The 17382-nt window shown below is 47.4% G+C and overlaps 1 protein-coding gene across 5 annotated transcripts in view; it reads left to right on the plus strand.

The window, feature by feature from the left end:
- The window catches only part of RIPOR2 (RHO family interacting cell polarization regulator 2), a 232636-nt gene that overhangs the window by 118262 nt on the left and 96992 nt on the right, over positions 1-17382 (plus strand). The gene's annotated exons all lie outside the window — the stretch shown is intronic.

The following is a 17382-nucleotide window of genomic DNA, read 5'->3' on the forward strand; positions in this document are numbered from 1 at the left end:
ATGGAACATAAAAATACGAACATAAAGATAGAACGTAAAGATACGCATCTCGGCCGGGAGGAGGCGGAGCTTTTTGTCTGGTTATGCCACATTTTACGTTGTATGAATATAATTGCTAATCAGCTATGTTGGACCTTCCTCCGAGAGTCCGTACCTGGGGTTCTCATGTGGGATTAGAAAGCGGCCAGGAAGAGGTTGCCCTAGTCTCCAGAGTCGAAAACAGCCGGTCACTCTTGGCTGTCGTGATTTGCCGAGTCGGCTTGGGTCAGGTCCCCCTCCTCACGGTCCTGGATAAATGCTTCGCTGGGGAAGTCGGTTTTCCTACGTTGTCACCACCGGCTCCGGAGCCGACACAGACCTCCCCGTGGTAACTCATGCCTCTGTGACCTATGTCTTGGATTATTGCAAAACATTCCCTTCCCATAGGTGTCTAGGAAGCTTTCTTTGGTGCCAAATGGATGGTGTCATTTCAGGGACAAACGAAAATAGCACCTCGCCCGAAAGCTATGCAGGCTGTTTTAACCACATGTCCACCCCCCCTCCCCACTCTTGATTTATGGTCTCGAGTGACCTCACAGTGACCTATTTAGATCAGGCCAAAGCCAAAGGGGCCCAATGGCACAAATAAAGCATTTTATTTTTTTTTTTTTAATTTTTTTTTCCAACGTTTATTTATTTTTGGGACAGAGAGAGACAGCATGAACGGGCGAGGGGCAGAGAGAGAGGGAGACACAGAATCGGAAACAGGCTCCAGGCTCTGAGCCATCAGCCCAGAGCCCGACGTGGGGCTCGAACTCACGGACCGCGAGATCGTGACCTGGCTGAAGTCGGACGCTTAACCGACTGCGCCACCCAGGCGCCCCAAAATAAAGCATTTTAAATGCTTATCTAATATCTTTATGAGGCAGCCAGCCAAGTCTTTTTAGGAATGGTATAAGATATGCTCACGTATATCTTTTATAGGACATGAGAGCGAAACGTTATGAGCATACCCGTTGTCTGTGTAGCCAAAAAAAAAAAAAAAAATGCTTTGAAGCAAAGAAATGTGTAGTTATTATGGCCAAAACAGTGAAATAAATTGGTAGTATTGCCCTCCCTCCTTGATAGAAGTCACTTGACTTACTCAAGTCAACATGTTCACTAGAGATGTGGTTTCTCCAGTTGACTATTCCTCACGCGTTTTATTTTGCTCAGCGAGTGTCCGCTCATTCAACTTCTCATTTATTTTTGGACGGCTACATTTTGCCTATTGATTGTTTGCCAGGCAGCTGTGATGTTGAACAAAGATGTTTATGATTCAGTGGATTTCAGAAGAGGTTTTACAGAAGGAAGAGGTATTCGCTGAGTCAAATTGCAATGACTATCTCAGCTGCCAGGACAGAGAAGAGTTAGAGAGGAAGGGGGAAAAAAAAAATAGTGACCGGTCTCAGCAAGCAAGGAAGATGGAGAAAAAATGAAACCAAATGCGCAGGTGCCGGTGGGATGTTGGCCTATTCAGTACGTTCCAGGCTGTACTGGGGGTTGGTTTCTGGGGAGGCTGAAACGTGGCTGTCCCTGGCTGAGTATGAGGGTGATGATTCGACAGCATGTGTCCAACCTGGAGTGAAGGAGGCATCTGATGAGAATCTGAAGTGTTCGATCCTTGTTGGCAGATACACCAGGTTATTTAAGCTGAAAAAACCCCTTTGTGCTATGTAGACAGAACATTTCTCATCATGCATCTAGAACTTCCCTTCCAGGAAAAAGAACAATCTACTTGATCAAGTTTAGATATTTTTAAGAGAAAGATTTTGACCCATGCCGGGACAGCAAAGGGCGGGAATAAAGGCCAGTTTTACTATGGGGGGCAAATTAATAACTTCTGTCAGTATCTCTCACACGTGGACTTTCCACATCTTACACTTTTTCATGCTTTACCTCGCTGAGCAAACGCTTCAGGCAGAAGACCCTTAAAGGTCAGTGATGGATTCAAAGTAAGAATCGCGGGCCTTGAAATATAAAAGTGAGAAAAATGTAAACTTTCAGAGGCACGAGATGCCTGTTTTCCCAATTGAGGGAGGGGGGAAAAAAAAAAAGAACCCTGTCAACTTTGTAAAGATTTTCAGTAATAGATAACCTAGCAGACAGAGAAGACATCTTGAGGGTGTTTTATCTTCTGCTGTATTAGGAATTGTAACCCTAGGAAATGAACATTTCTAAATAGAAGAACGAACAAGATCCATCTTCTCGAAAGTGATGAGATTATGGTGCCATCTTCTCATTGCAGTGTTTTCCTTCTTAGTCTTTGTATCATTGGGGTTAAAAGTTTAAATATGTATACTTTACAACTCAAACAGCAACAGGGGAAAACCAGCCGGGCCCTTCTCCCTCTTGACTTCATTCTAAACCATCCATTCAGTATTAAGATGTAATGAGCTAAGAAACAGGAAGAAAGTAACTTGACTTTTAGATCACAGTTTGAGTCAGCTGGCTGAGCAGTTGTATTCAGTTTTTTTCTCTATAAATTGGCATTCAGGAAACTCTGAGAAAGAGAAAATATGAAAATATTTTCCGTGGTGGGATTTTTCTTCCTATCTGTAACAGCACAATGAACTGATAGATGGTATTTGAAAAAAAATAAGTCCGAGAATCAAATATGCAGACGTGATTTGTGGAAGGCACTTTTAACCACTTTCAGATAAATTATATGACTGAAATATTAGGAAAAACACACCTTCTCCTTCAGCTTCTGGTGGATATAGTGAGGGGTACCAAGGATGTCTTTGGAGTGTGACATGTTCAGCTCCCTTTTAATCTCCATTGGTATCCCTAAAAACTGAAACTTAAGCTCAAATTCTAAGTCTTAAAAAGCACGATGAAAAATCTTTTTCAGAAAACATGGCTATTTTGAAGGATCTAAACTCCGTGTGTAAAACTGTATGCTTGCCCTGCAAACAGCTTCTAGCAGGGGGCCAAACCCCTTTTCTGGCCATATTGCTATATTAAGTACTTTGCTTAGAATTTGAAGCCACCATTATTTTTAAATCTTTGGTTGTTACTATTCAGACTTCAAAACTGAGGGCAGGTAACATAGTAGAAAGAGCAAAATTTTTGGACTCGAGATCTATTTCAATTTACTAGTAGTTTGACTTTAGGAAAGTTACCTATCCATTCGGAAGCTTCATTTACCTTCTTCCACACAGGGATGATGATAATAATGGTGATAAGGATGATGTTGGGGTGATGATGGTGATGGTGATAGTGATGGTCATGGTGATGATGATGGTCATCATGATGGTGATGATGATGGTGGTGGTGATGACCGTGGCAGCCACGGTGGTGGTCTTGGTGATGATGATGATGGTAATGGTCACCTCCAGGGAAAATTGCTGTGAAGTTAAAGGAGACAATGTATGAGGTAATGGAAACCATTAAGGGCTTACTATGTAAATGTCAGTTATTATCGAACTGATGCCCCAGCCTCCCAGGTCTATGCAATTCCCTTCTTCTCCTACTGCCTGTGATCAACAAAGACACAAGCTGATGAGAGCAGAGTTATTTAGACAGTGCATTTCAAATGCTTTCCTGGGAATACAAAGGTGCGTCTGGCTCATGAACTAACAAGCCTGGCTGCTTTCTGATCTCCACCGTGTAACCAAGGCAGAACTCAGAATAACCCCATCATGTGGCACAGAATAAGTATGTGACTTCCTACCCATTTTGTTTATTGTTAGCCAGTCTGGTCTCCCTCTGAAAATTCTTTAAGTATTAAAGAGTAATATACGCTACGGCAGTTTTCTTGTGGAGAGAGTCCCCTTGCCTTGGCCAGGAAGTCTGGACATCAGAAATCATGTCTCTACCAGTATTTATAATAATATACAGTCTCTATTTCCCGGATAAATATTTACTTGCAGTAAACAGGGCACACTGTCTCCCCCATCTCGGTAATCTTAGAAAGGCTAGGCTTTCTTTATTTGTTAAAACATTTCTAATTTAAGGATAACATCCATTGGAATTTGAATTACATACATGTTACAATATTTCAGGATAGCAGTTAAGTGAAGCTTCTACAACATCCCTTCTAGTGGCGTTTTGTTTGGTTCTTATTTCCATTGCTTTTTAAAATAGTTTCTTTCTTTTTTTTTTTTTGAGAGAGAGAGAGAGTGTGTGTGTATGTGTGTGTGTATACACCCAAGAAGGGGAGGGACAGAGAGAGAGAATCCTAAGCAGGCTCCATGCTGTTAGCACAGAGCCCGATGTGAGGCTCAAAACTACAAAACTAAGAGATCGTGACCCGAGCTGAAACCAAGCGTCAGACATTTAACTGACTGAGCCACCTAGGCGCCCCTAAAATATTTTCAATGATAAAATCTCCTGGAAGAAACTGTGGTGATCTCTTTGTGTATATTTTTTTTATAAATATGTGAATGTGCACACACATGCACAGGAGAACAAATGTTAGCTCGGTTGCTCAATAATCATTCTACATGGGTTAGAGAACAATTAATACGATCAACCTGCTGTGAACTCATCAACAAATATTGATTGAGCACCACTCACTGAAAGTTATGACCAGTGCACATAACTGATCCTTGAGGGCAGAGGCTGTACCCGCTGTGGCAGGGTAGACTAGTGATGGGTCAACTCAAATCCTCCCCACTCCTGGAGAGACAGATGATGGTGGGTCAAGAGCATCGTCATCTGCATGAGAAAAGCAACACATTCTGTTACAACACAGGCTACAGCGAAGAGGAGAGGACAAAGCCCCATGCATCTTCCTAACACTCCTGATACTTCAGAAAGACAGGTGCTTACACCTTTACAACCTACTAGGCAACGCTGAGAACCGCACGCAGTGAGTCAGTGGCCCTCCACCCCATCTTGACCTACTCAGAAGTCAAGTCAACCAAACTACAGCCTGCAGGCTACTCCCAGCCTGCTGCCTGTTTCTGCGCACAGCCTCCAAGAAAAGAATGGTTTTTACAGAAGAACATTTGCAATTGAGTTGATGACGGGGAACACTAAACACTGAACTCCAATTAGGTGAAATGTTATCCCAAAGAAGAAGAATTCCATTCTTCTCCTAAGCAGACCAGTATGGCGAAACAAAAAAAAGTACTCACTTATTACATTTTAAATTTTGTCAATAAAAATATGTGATGATTTTGTTTTCTCTCATTATGTGGTGGAGGTATCTACATAATTTCCTTGTTTTTACCTCTTGACTCACAAAGCCTAAAATATTTGCTGTATGGCTCTTCATAGAAAAAGCCAATGTTACCAAAATTCCAAACCATGTTGCCTCTTGGGGTCATTGATTTCTTAACTGTGTCTCCCACCAGCGCTTCCCCTTTTCCCATGTGCTGGGAAGGTCTTAGCATTTTTCAACCCCCATTTAAGAGGAGCTCTATTCCCCTTTCATTGTTTTAAATATTCTTCTTAAGAGAATATATGTCAGCATATGGCACTGCTCTGTAACACCAACTGGAAGGATGATGGAAAAAATCTGTGGTCCAAGGCAAAGTCACAGACAGGGTGCCCTGGTTGGGGAGGCCAGAGAAGGCAATACCACTCAAGCAGGAGACACAGTGGGACTAGCGACATGTTCTCCCGGCCCATTGTTGAATGAGGTGAAAGAAAGTAGCACACAGGGGGTGTCCAGGGTCCTTTCCACTTATTTTTTTTAATGTTTATTTACTTTTGAGAGAGGGACAGAGTGCGAGTGGGGGCGGGGCAGAGAGAGGGAGACACAAAATCTGAAGCAGGCTCTGGGCTCCGAGCCGTCAGCACAGAGCCCTACACGGGGCTCAAACTCACCAACCTTGAGATCGTGACCTGACCAAAAGTCAGACGCTTAACGGACTGAGCCACCCAGGCACCCTGGGTCCTTTCCACCTATATACCTCTGCATCACTTCAAGGGACTTTTCTCCCCATTTGACTCTTTGGGTTCACATGTGTCCAAGGTCTGGAACCCTTGGGAACTCCTGGTAAGGAACGACTGTTGTGTGAGCATGACTCCAGTCCTATTCTCAGCTCTTCCCCCCACATCACCCCAAGTCTCCCAGTTCATCATGGGCGGAATCACTCGAAGAAACCACGAGTGGAAATACATTACCTTGACATGAGAAGATTACACGGGATTAGCAGAGCTTTGATCATTCCAAAACAGTGCTGGCTCTTGTCCATGGCCTTTTGTCTGTAATGCAGACCAGTGTGTGTCCACTGAGGCTGCATGTTAATTGGAGGACAAGGAAGCCTTTTCAAAACGGGCATGAAGGAGTGAGGGAAAAGCACCACCCCACACACTTATGCACATTTAGTGGGACCACTCGGCTCCTGGTTGCTAAGCATGAGAAGCAGCAGGAATATTTAGCTCTACTGGGCAGCGTTGAGTAGTTCTAACTTGCTGGAAGGGAGAATATCTTGTTGTTAAAAGCAGTCAAGGAGCCATTGTCCGCTGTTGGTGAGAATGTAAAATGGTGCAGCCGCTATGGAACACAGTATGGCAGCTCCTCAAAAAATGACAATTATCAGATGATCCAGAAATTCCACTTCTGGGTACACCTCCAAAAGAGTTGAAAGCAGGGTCTTGAAGAGATATTCGCACACTCAAGTTCATAGCAGCATTATTCACGATAGTCAAAAGGTGCAAGCCACCCAAATGTCCATTGACGGCTGAATGGGCAAACAAAATGTGGTCTACATGCACTGGAATATTATTCAGTCATAAAAAAGGAGGAGACTCCGAAATAGGCTGTAACATAGATGACCCTGAGGTCATTAGCTAGGTGAAAGAAGCCAGTTACAAAAATAAAATAACACCCCACCAAATACTGTATGAGTCCACTTATATGATCTAAAATAGTCAAATTTCTGGAAACAGAAAACGCAAGGGTGGTAGCCAAGGGCAGGGAAGGGGGGATCGGGGGTTGTTTAAGGGTAGAGTTTCAGTTTTGCAGGATGAAGAGAGCTCTGGAGAAGGGTGGCAGAAAGCGCGAACGTATTCCATATTACTGAGCTGTACCCTTCATTATTAAGATGGTTAGTCTTCTGTGTATTTTACCACATGTATATATCTCCACATTGTTTTAAAAAAGAGTTAGGAATAGCTACACTAAAACAAACAAACAAGACAGCGAAGTACCAGGTGGTTCCTGAAAGTCTGCAGAACAGTTGCCTTTTCTTGAATCGCATAAATTTAACGTAGGGACGGAAGTTCCATGAGAGACAGAAGTGGTTCCGGGGAGCGGGTTCTGACCACGGCTGGGCGTACCTGATACAATCCTAGAAAGACTGTGCTCTTCGAAACAAATGTGTAAGAGTCGGGTATGGGAATTCTTTCCACCAGTTTCTGCCTGGTTGGGAATCAGTTTTTAGAATCTCTGCGTAAATATATTTTGAGATGAGCACTTCCTGAGGAAGCTCTTGAAAGGAGTCGCAATCATCAGAAGAGGCAGCCCCCCTTAGGAGGTTATGAACTATGGAGGCATATAAGGTTTACTTTTTTGGCTGTTTAGAGAAAATGTATTGAATGTCTACCATGCGCTAGGTTCAGTTCTCATTGGCTCCCGGGCCAGCAGTGAAATATAACAAAGCCCAGCCCTCATGAAGTTGTGTTGTAGTGAAAGGCGGCCAGACGCTAGACAAGCAAGTAAAGATAGGATGTGTCATAGGAGAGAAGCGTTATGAAGAAAAATTGAGTGCCGGCTGAGAAGGATAGAACATGGTGGTCAGGGAGGCCTTTGCGGACAAAGACCCAGAGGCTTGATGAACTGTAGGTCTGTGCCGCACTTCTGGGGCAGAGTGTTCTAGGAGGAGCCGGGGGCGGCGTGGCTGCAGCACAACGTGCACGAGCAGAGAGCGGCGGAAGATGAGATGAGATCCAGGGGTGGCCGGGGGGGGGGGGGGGGGGGTCCGGCCCTTGTAAAGTCCTCCAGGCCCTTGTAAGGGTCTGAGGTTTTGCTCTGTGGGGATGGAAGACTTTAGAGGGTGTTGAGCAAAGCGCCATAATCTGATTTGCGTTTCAAAAGGATCATTCTGACTGTTGTCTTGAAAATAAAGGCGGGGGCTTGGAGGGCAAAGGCAGGGAGGCCACTTGGGAGACTTGAGATATTCCAGAAGAGAGCTGACGGGGCCCTTCCCAGGCCTGACACTAGCTAATTCTGGAGGTGAGGGGCGGGGGGAAGTTGGCGAGGCTAACTCCAAGGCTTTGGCCCAAGCCTCTGGAAGGATCACGGGGCTCTCGACTCAGAGGAGGAAGGCTGCCGGAGGAGGGGGCTTGGAGGTGCGGAAGAGCAGGCCATGGCCGGGGATCGGGAGCCCAGTTTGGGACAGTGACATTCATGGTATGTAGATAGTGGCTGACTTGACGAAGTCCCACTCCAAGGCCCCAGGATAGTGGGCACTCAGGAAACATCTGTGGCACCGTTGACAATAGAGCGGCATCTGCATAACTGAAAGTTACTCACAGACACATCTCTAGCTTAAGAGGATCCTATACAGGCTGTTCCATAAAACCAGGAGTTCAAGAACGCAATACGAGGTGTTTACAAACACGAAAGGGAGATTAAAAGGCAGATCAGAGGGGAAGGGCTGGGTGATCAGGGCAGACTTCCTGCAGGTGCGTATTTGAAGGCGAGAGCTTGATGCCCTTGGGAAGCTGACAGTCGTGGAGGCGCGTCCAAACGTGGCCCCTGACATTGGGTGCCACGCTTACCAAGTGAAACGCTTGCATTTCTCTCCGTCTTGCTCCGAGGCTACACATGCGTAGAATCTCTGCCGGAGGAGACCTGAAGAGATTTCCAGTCTATCTTCCTGACAGAAGGCGGACGAGGGGTCAATGCCACTGCTAAACTCCTCTCTTCTTTCCCTTCCCCAAGGAGATTTATCAGCTTTTCTCAGTGACACATCCATTTCTCAGTCAAGAGCCAGCAACCAGCGCAATCGCTTTCATTTGAAGTCAAATCCCCCAAGCTACATGTTCAACCGCTTCTCTTGGTTCTAATCCTGGGGGGAAATGTTCTTCCTCCTGTAAGATCATCTGTGGCATCCTCAAAAACCATTAAAGGAACGCATCAACACACGAGCAACTCTCCAAACACTCAAATAGCTGGTCAAATATTTGGACTCCAGCAGGCACTTGAGCAGAATGATACATCTATGCCAACAAGAGGGCAAGTGTATTCTGAGCAGCAAAGGGGCCCAAATGTCTGTGAATTCGGACCTGAAACGCAGGGGCACGCAGCCACAGCTGTTGACCTTGAATTCTCACCCGGGGCTGAGAGGCACTCCTCAGACAGGCCCGTGCACGTACATTCACGCTTCTAAAACCTGCTGGTGCCCAGCGGTTACGTCCTCCTTCTGACTTGGCCACCGTCTTGGGCGCAAAGAACAAACACGAGCACGTGTTCACATTGCTTTTCCCCAAGGAGCCCCTTGAGGCTCACGGAGAAAGCGTCAGCGCAGGAAGAGGTTGAACAAAGCCTTCCACCCCCACCCCGCACCCCGGGCACCCCAGCCTGCCTGCAGATAGCTGTTTCAGCCTCTTCACGCTGCCGCTAATGAATGTCACCAGGATTCGATGAAAGATATGTAAGGGGGGGGGGGGTTGCTTGGAGAAGCCACTTTCTCTGGAGATTTGCTTAAACCTAAGCGCTCGGATTTGCTGCCATCGCCGCGAAATCTTCGCCTCCAGCAGCCTGAGTGTGAATGACCTATTTTGAACGTGGCAGCCAATTACACTTTGGTGGCGTGAATAATTTATTCGGTTCAAGAGCACTGTCAACGGAGGGACATTGCAGCAGCCTTGCTGCCTGGCTAATTATGGAGGGGGACAACGCTCTGTCCTGGCGTCACAGCCCCCATCCACAGCCGCTGGAGCCGTGGATTGAGTGTGAGCAAAGAAGGGAAGCAGGGACACGGGGCCAGGCCGGGTTCCTGCTGCCAAAGAAGGTTCTATGGGTTGAGCCAGCTGTGCCTGGGGAGTCGGATTTCCACTCTCACCTCTGCAAGATGAAACCGGGTGGGGAGTGGGGGATGATCCTGATTTTGGGTAAAATGTGCGTTGGGGTGGGGGGCGTAGGCTGTGAAACGGTGACGTAGGAAGGACAGAGGCGTGGACCCGGAAGCTAGCAAGGGTGGCGAATGGTTTCCAGGCCTGGAGGAAGGAACACAGGCCTTCCCGCCCGGCAGCTGGGAGCCCACGAGCGGGGTCTAGAGCACCTGCCTGGTCCTCGGGGTTTTCTCCTGCGTCCCCCGCTGTCCCACACGCTGCAGCTCGCTCTACCAGCGCTCCAGGAGTGGTGACCGCTCGCTTCAGCTCACAGGGACCTGGTTCAGACCGAACTGGACTCCCAATTAATGTCCGTGACGATGGCGAGGCTTTGCAGAGCGTTCGATAACGTGGCTTCCCGGCCTGTGCTGCCTCCTGAAGTCCCCTCCTGTCGTTAACAGTCTCACTCTTCGAATCAGGGAGGGACTGACGTCTGGGAAGGTGTTTTGCATAACTGGGGCGGTAAGAAGGAAAGGGATTGAACAGGGTCTTGTGCAACAGTGGCTCTGGCCTAAAATGGAAAGGGACATGAAAACAACTAAACGAGTGATCTGCAGAAGGAAGAATTTGAGGGGTGCCTGGGTGGGTCAGTTGGTTAAGCGGCTGACTCCTGTTTTGGGCTTAGGTCGTCATCTCATGGTTTGTGGGTCCAGCCCCGTCTCTGTCAATGCAGAGTCTGTTTGGGATTCTCTCTCTCCCTCTCTCTCTCTGCTCCTCCCCGCTCGCTCTCTCTCTCTTCTCTGCCTCAAAATAAATAATATTTTAAAAAAGAAGAATTTTTAAACATGAATACAAGCAGATTTTACATTTTTTTCAATCATCAATAGGCAACTATTTACAATAGGTAAATAAATAAATCACCTTGGAGAACCTTAAGGACAAACCTCTTCTTTTATGGCTCCCCTGCTAATGAGGAAAAGGGGGCAGACTTACTATAAAGTGAGTCCATTTAGAACCCTCAAGAAAGCTCCCATATCAAATGCCTAGCATTATGTCTACACATATGTACTGATGGTTTCCAATCACTTCTGCAGCCATTTTAAAATTATTTTATACTTTAACATCTTTGTGCAATAACATTTAGTGAATTAAATGTATACTGTTTACCTTCAGTGTTAAAGTATTTGTGGCTCTAGGAATTTGCAAAGTTAACATTCTGCCAAAATGTTGGTCAGGGTAGATCAGAGCTTCTCAATATGCGGTCTGAGGACCGCTAATGTTTCCCAACACTCTTTCATAAGCTCCCTAAGGTCCTCCGTAATTTTTTTTTTTTTAAGTAGGCTCCACACCCAACGTGGGGCTTGAACTCATGTCCCTGAGAGATCAAGAGTCAGATGCTTTACCTACTGAGCCAGCCAGGCACCACTCTCAATAATTTTGTTAAACGTAAAGGGATTTCGCCTAGATTATGTTATGTGCACACGTGTGTGTGTGTGTGTGTGTACATACATATACATATATGTATATAGCTCACATATACATACATATTATGTAAAGTATAAAATGACTAGTCTAGATTATGTTATTGTGCAATAGGTCCTGAGACCAAAAAATTGGTAACTGCTGGTCCAAATGGTATTATAACGGGGGTGTCTGGGTGGCTGTCAGTTAAGCGTCTGACTTTGGCTCCGTTCATGATCTCATGTTCATGGGTTCGAGCCCCACATCCTGCTGTGTGCTGACAGCCTGGAGCCTGCTTCAGTTCTCTGTCTCTCTCTCCACCCCTCCCCCACTCATGCTCTGTCTCTGTGTCCCTCTCAAAAGTGAAATAAATATTTAAAAAAATTTTTTAATCCAAATGATATTACAGCAGAGAATTATGTCCCGCTGTAACATAATGTCTGAGCATCTAATCTCAAATTTCTGGATAGAAGGGGATTGTTGGCTACCTTTAGGGCACATTTTGTTTCTTGCCGGGAAACATTCTGCTCACTACCTCCTACCCACATCGCCTTCCAGGTCACCTGGTGTGGAAGCTAGAGGCAGGGGTGGAGGTGGGTGGAGGGTCGCGATCAGATGCCCAAGTGCATAGGCCTGATTTCAGCACCCCTGAGACATTCATTCCTGGGACGCACTCAAACGCTAAGGACGTTGGCCAAACACGTTTCCCATTGTGCAAGCAGATACGTGTGACAGTGGTGAGGAAACCACAGCCTGAGACGTCTGCTCCCTTGAGAACCTTATCATCAGTACCAGACACGGGCAAAGGAAAATGGGGTCTTGCTCTCTGCAGTTCAGAAAGCAGTCAGCAGGACCCGGCTGTCATCTGTCGAGCTGAAGCGTGCTTCTGTAGGTATAGTTCTGGCATCAATCAATGCGGGCATATTATGCTCTTTTCCGGGGGAAACGGTGACGAAAGCCAGCAGGGCCCATGCTATGCTGTCATTCCACGGTCGGTGTTTACTGACTGTCCTCTACACCCGTTAATACAAAGCTTCCACTACTGACAGCAGCATGGTTCCCGACATCAAGGGACATAGGCACTAACGAGGAGAAGCGGACCAAAGATCTGTAACGGAAAGAAATTATGTGACTGGGTCTGTGCTCACGGGCCACCGTACTTCCAGGAGAATGCAGGGACAGCATGGCGGGCCAGGGAAGGCTCCATGAAGGAGGCGGTGTGTGAACGGAGCTTCATAGGGGAGGCAGGATTTCTAGAGACAAACATCAAAGGTCAGAGAAAAAGCGATGGGTGATTCTCAGCAGAGAATTTCCAGGCAGTGGGAAATTCGAGCAAAAACTGTGGCAGCAGAAAATGTCAAATGTCAGAGCCGAAAGGACGCTTGGCAAACTGTTCATTTGACAGGTGAGGACACTGAGATTTCAAAGGTCAAGATCTGCCCTGAGCTTTCTATTGGCAGAACCAAAATAGAACCTAAGCGTCACCAAGTCCGAGACTCTCTACAGGGCTGTTCCTTGGACACAGAGCATAGCTGGAAGAGCCAAACTCAGGGCCAGCAGTGCCCTAAGGGTGGTGGGGTGTATTGAAGAAGCTTCTAGAACCACACTATAGTGCCAAGTGCACTGGGCACCTGCTTGGGTCATATCCAGAACAGTGCCTTCTGAGACAACGGCACCAGAGTTGTCCGTGCGCCTGTTAAAATGACTAAATTGGAGGGGCTCCTGGGTGGTTCAGTCGGTTAAATATCTGACTTTGGCTCAGGTCATGCATGATCTCACGGCTCATGAGTTTGAGCCCCACAGAGCTTAGAGCCTGCTTCAAATTCTGTCTCTGTCTCTGTCTCTCTCTCTCTCTCTCTCTCTCTCTCTCTCTGCCCCTCCCCCGCGCCTGCTCTTTCTCTCAGTCTCTCAAAAATAAATAAACGTTAAAAAAATTGTTTTTAATGATTAAATTGGAACGGGAGAGAGGGTAACTCGAAAATCTGCACTTTAAACTCCTCCCCACAGTGCTTCTCATGCACTTCCTAAGTTAGCAAATGAAAAACAAAAAGGAATACAGAAAGATTGATCAGAGCAGCAAATGAAGAATTCAGCAGATGTGAGCAAGGCAGGGGGTAAGAGAGTTACAGTATAAGGAAGGGGTTCAAGAATCTTAGGGCTGGCAGCCTTCCAAGCCGTGATCTGGCCATGCACTTGGGTGGTCGGATGCCTATGGAGGAAGGTCAGAAGAGTAGAGAAGGAATTCCGAAATCAGGATGTTAGATCTGCTGTCCACATGGATACTAAGCACCACATTTATGAAGAGAGTTTAGATCTCACGTGTATCTGGCTACCCCCTGGACCAAGAGGAGAAGCCAGAATGCACTAGCATCATGGGCAGAAGGAATATAGAGGAGTGTAAATGGAGAGGGGTCACTAGACGTCACGGAATCTCCGACACCTTCCATCAGTGTCGCTTAGTGGCCCCAGTGGGTCTCCGGGCGTGCTCCGAGTTCTGTATTAACTATCTGAATCGTTAAGTCCGGAAAATAAGTTGGTTGCCTTTTAGATGCTCCTCTGCTTTCCCTAAGGAACTGTGTGTTTACGAGGATGGACTGATGGCAGAAAGAACCCCCAGGCTGGCTGGGCCAATGCCATTCCCCAACCCAAGCCTGGCTTGAACCAATGCCCATGAGGGAAAAGCAGGATAAAATTCAGTGATTGAAAGAGACCCCTGTCAGTACTGCTGAAGTTCAAACGCCCTGTTTTATGGAACCAGAAATAATCGCTGTTCCCATAGCATCCGTACTCCTTCTTCTCTCATAACACCCACCCCAGTTATTTACAGTGTCCTCATGCCCCGCTCCACGAGATGGGTTACCTTCGTGTCCCCCTCCGTGTCTCCTGCCCTTAGTTGAAACAACAGCTCTCTCTGGTACCTTGGGGTGTTTTCAGTTAGAACTGACATCAGTGGAGGGGAGGGGGATGTCTGTGTCAAACTCTTTCTCCCCTAGGAGAACCGTGTCTCTCCACTGGCAGGAAAGAGTGATGTAAAGTCCCACAACTAGCAGAGTTTTCTCTAATATCCCCACCCCCAGTGCCGGACCAGCTCTGGGAGTCGCTGTGTCCCTGGACGAACTTACAAGGGCTCAACCAAGGAGTCTCCGAATGCTTGCATCAGTGACGTCTTGAGATAGAAGCATCCTGGTTAGGCTATCATAGGGATCCCAGGAAGAAGGAGGTGGTGTTCTAACAGAGAGAGTGGGGAGACAGGGGAAATAACCACCTAGGAATGAACCCTGGAGTGACCACAGCAGGGGCAGTGATTGGAGAGGGAGTGTGAAGGTGGCCGGACTACGCACCGGGAGACCTTGGTCCTGGTGCGGACTCGATCTGGTTATGTGCCCTTGGGCTCTGGGATTCGCACTAGACACTCCACTAAGGATTGTGTCCTGCTTGTGTAGACCTGTGCTGCCCAGTCCCTCCGTGCCTCTCCCAGTCCCCTGGCCTCTAGCTCTGAATGTGCCCAGCCCTGCCCCCACCCGCACACCCAAGGCCCAGCAACATACCCAAGCCCAAAGCGGGAAACCGGGGTGGGGAGTAGAATGTCCTAGAGCACACAGAGCGCCAAGTGTGTATCACCTCTGACTGTGAGTAGCAGCCCCACCTTCGTGACCGCCACCATGTTACTTTCTCAACCTGTCAGAGCATCAGCGTTCTTATCTTTCAAATGGGGACAGTAATAGAAAAAGGGATTGTTGTCGGCTCAAGTGAGACCATGCCGATCCTTCTTTTCATCCTCCGCCCGCTCCCCCCCACCCCCATAGAATTTGTATGACGTCTACAACCGCCCCGTGCCTCATCAGGAAGGCAGGGAGTTGGGAAGGGGGTGTCGTGGACTGGACATTTGTGTTCCCCCAGATTCCCATGTTGAAGCCCTCGCTCCCAGTCTGGCTGTATTTGGAGTAAGGAAGTAGTTGAAGGGAAATAAGGTCGTGAGGGTGGAGCCCGATGCACGAGGACGAGTGTCCTCGTGCAGGAGACACCAGACAGCTCACTGCTGTCTCTGCACACGCACTGAGGAGAGACGGTGTGCGGACGGAATGGAGAAGATGGCTTGCGGCAAGTGGGGAAGGGAGTCCTCCCCAGAAACCACATCAGCCAGAACCTTGATCTTGGACTTCCAGCCCCCAGCGCTGTGGGGAAATAAATGTCTGTCCTTTAAGCCCCCCGGTCCGTGGGATTTTGTTACGGCAGCAGGAGCGGACGAGTATGGGGGGGGAGATGAGAAGTCTACCATCCCCAAGGGTGGATATTCGCCCCCCCCACCGCACAGCCCTATCAGCACCGAGGCTAACGTGCAATAGCTCTTTACTCCTTTCTCCCCAAATTCCTACTGCACCTCTGTGCTCCTCTCCAGGTGTTCTTGTCCAGAGTGAGGTAAATGCAGAAATGTCTGGAAGCATCAGACTCTACGCAAATAGCTACAACCCAAGGTACAAGGGGCACTGCATGTCCAGGGATGCTAAGATCTAAGATGTTGTGACAGTTCTGTGGTGAGGACAGCAGGAAAGGGGGACAAGGGACCCGGGAAAAGCAGAAACAGACTGGACTGTTTAAACTGAATCTTGATGAGTTTCCCATATGGGGACGGGGGCAAAGATTACAAAGATGGACAGAGGCTGCCGGGAAGGGCAGGGTTCACAAGGGAAACAGAAGGACCCACCAAGAAGAAGGAGTGCTCCAGAATGGGAGGAAGGTACCGAGCTCTTGCCCTGTGCTGGGGATACGGCACCTAAGACAGAAATGCTCTCCGTCCATATGATCTCACGGGCCGGGGAAAGAGAGACAAGAAACGAGCAAAAAGGCAAATCAGACCATTACAATTTATAATTAGTGCTTAAAAAAAAAAAGAGGATTTTGAAAAAAGAATAAGTAGAGGGAAGGATATACTTAGAGACGTGGGCGGGCAAGGAAGACCTCTCTGAGCAGTGGCTCAGGCTTGTTTACTGAACTGAAAGAAAGCCCTTGTGGCTGGAGCTTAGTAAGGGGGGGGACCCCAGGCTGCAAGGACTTGGGAGCATTTGTATGCAGTTGGGATTTACCCTATGAAATGGGGAATACAGGGTTTTAAGCAGGAGAGTGACCACAACATATTCATATTTTAATAGACTGCTCTTTCTGTGTTGGTCATCTGCTGCCGTATAACAGATTGTCACAAACATCGCTGTTTAAAACACCACCTTGGACAAGTCACATTAACGCTCTTGAATCTTGGTTTTCCCATCCATGAAGTGAGGGTAATAATGCCTACTGCAGAATTATAGTCAGGAATAAATGATACTGTGAAGTACCCATTCCGAAGCCAAGGATAGAAGAAGCCCGTCAATGAACTGGAATGTTCGACGTAGCAAGGACTGGCTCAAGTCAACCAACTTCACGAGGGACTTTCCTATTGACCAGAATACCAGTATTGAGGGGCGCCCGGGGGGGCTCAGCCGGATAAGTATCCGACTTTGGGTTTCAGCTCAGGCCGCGATCTAACGGTTTGTGAGTTCAAGCCCTGTGTCGGGCTCTGTGCTGACAGCATACAACCTCCTTGGGATTCTCTCTCCTTCTCTCTGTGCCCGCCCTGGCTCTCTTTCTCTGAAGATAAATAAATAAACTTAAAAAAAAAGGGCAGGGGGGTGCCTGAGTGGCTCAGTCAGTTGAGTGTCTGTCTTCGGCTCAGGTCATGATCTCATGGTTTGTGAGTTCGAGCCCTGCATCGGGCTCTGTGCTGACAGCTCGGAGCCCAGAGCCTGCTTCAGATTCCGTGTCTCCCTCTGTCTGCCCCTCCCCTGCTCGCGCTCTGTCTCTCGCATTGTCTCAAAATTAAACATTTTTTTTTCTTTTTTTTTTCTTTTTTTTTTTTTAATTTTTTTTTCAACGTTTATTTATTTTTGGGACAGAGAGAGACAGAGCATGAAC

The sequence above is a fragment of the Herpailurus yagouaroundi genome, unplaced genomic scaffold, assembly GCF_014898765.1.
Source record: "Herpailurus yagouaroundi ecotype Mexico unplaced genomic scaffold, PumYag 250, whole genome shotgun sequence".
Taxonomy (NCBI): Eukaryota; Metazoa; Chordata; class Mammalia; order Carnivora; family Felidae; genus Herpailurus; species Herpailurus yagouaroundi.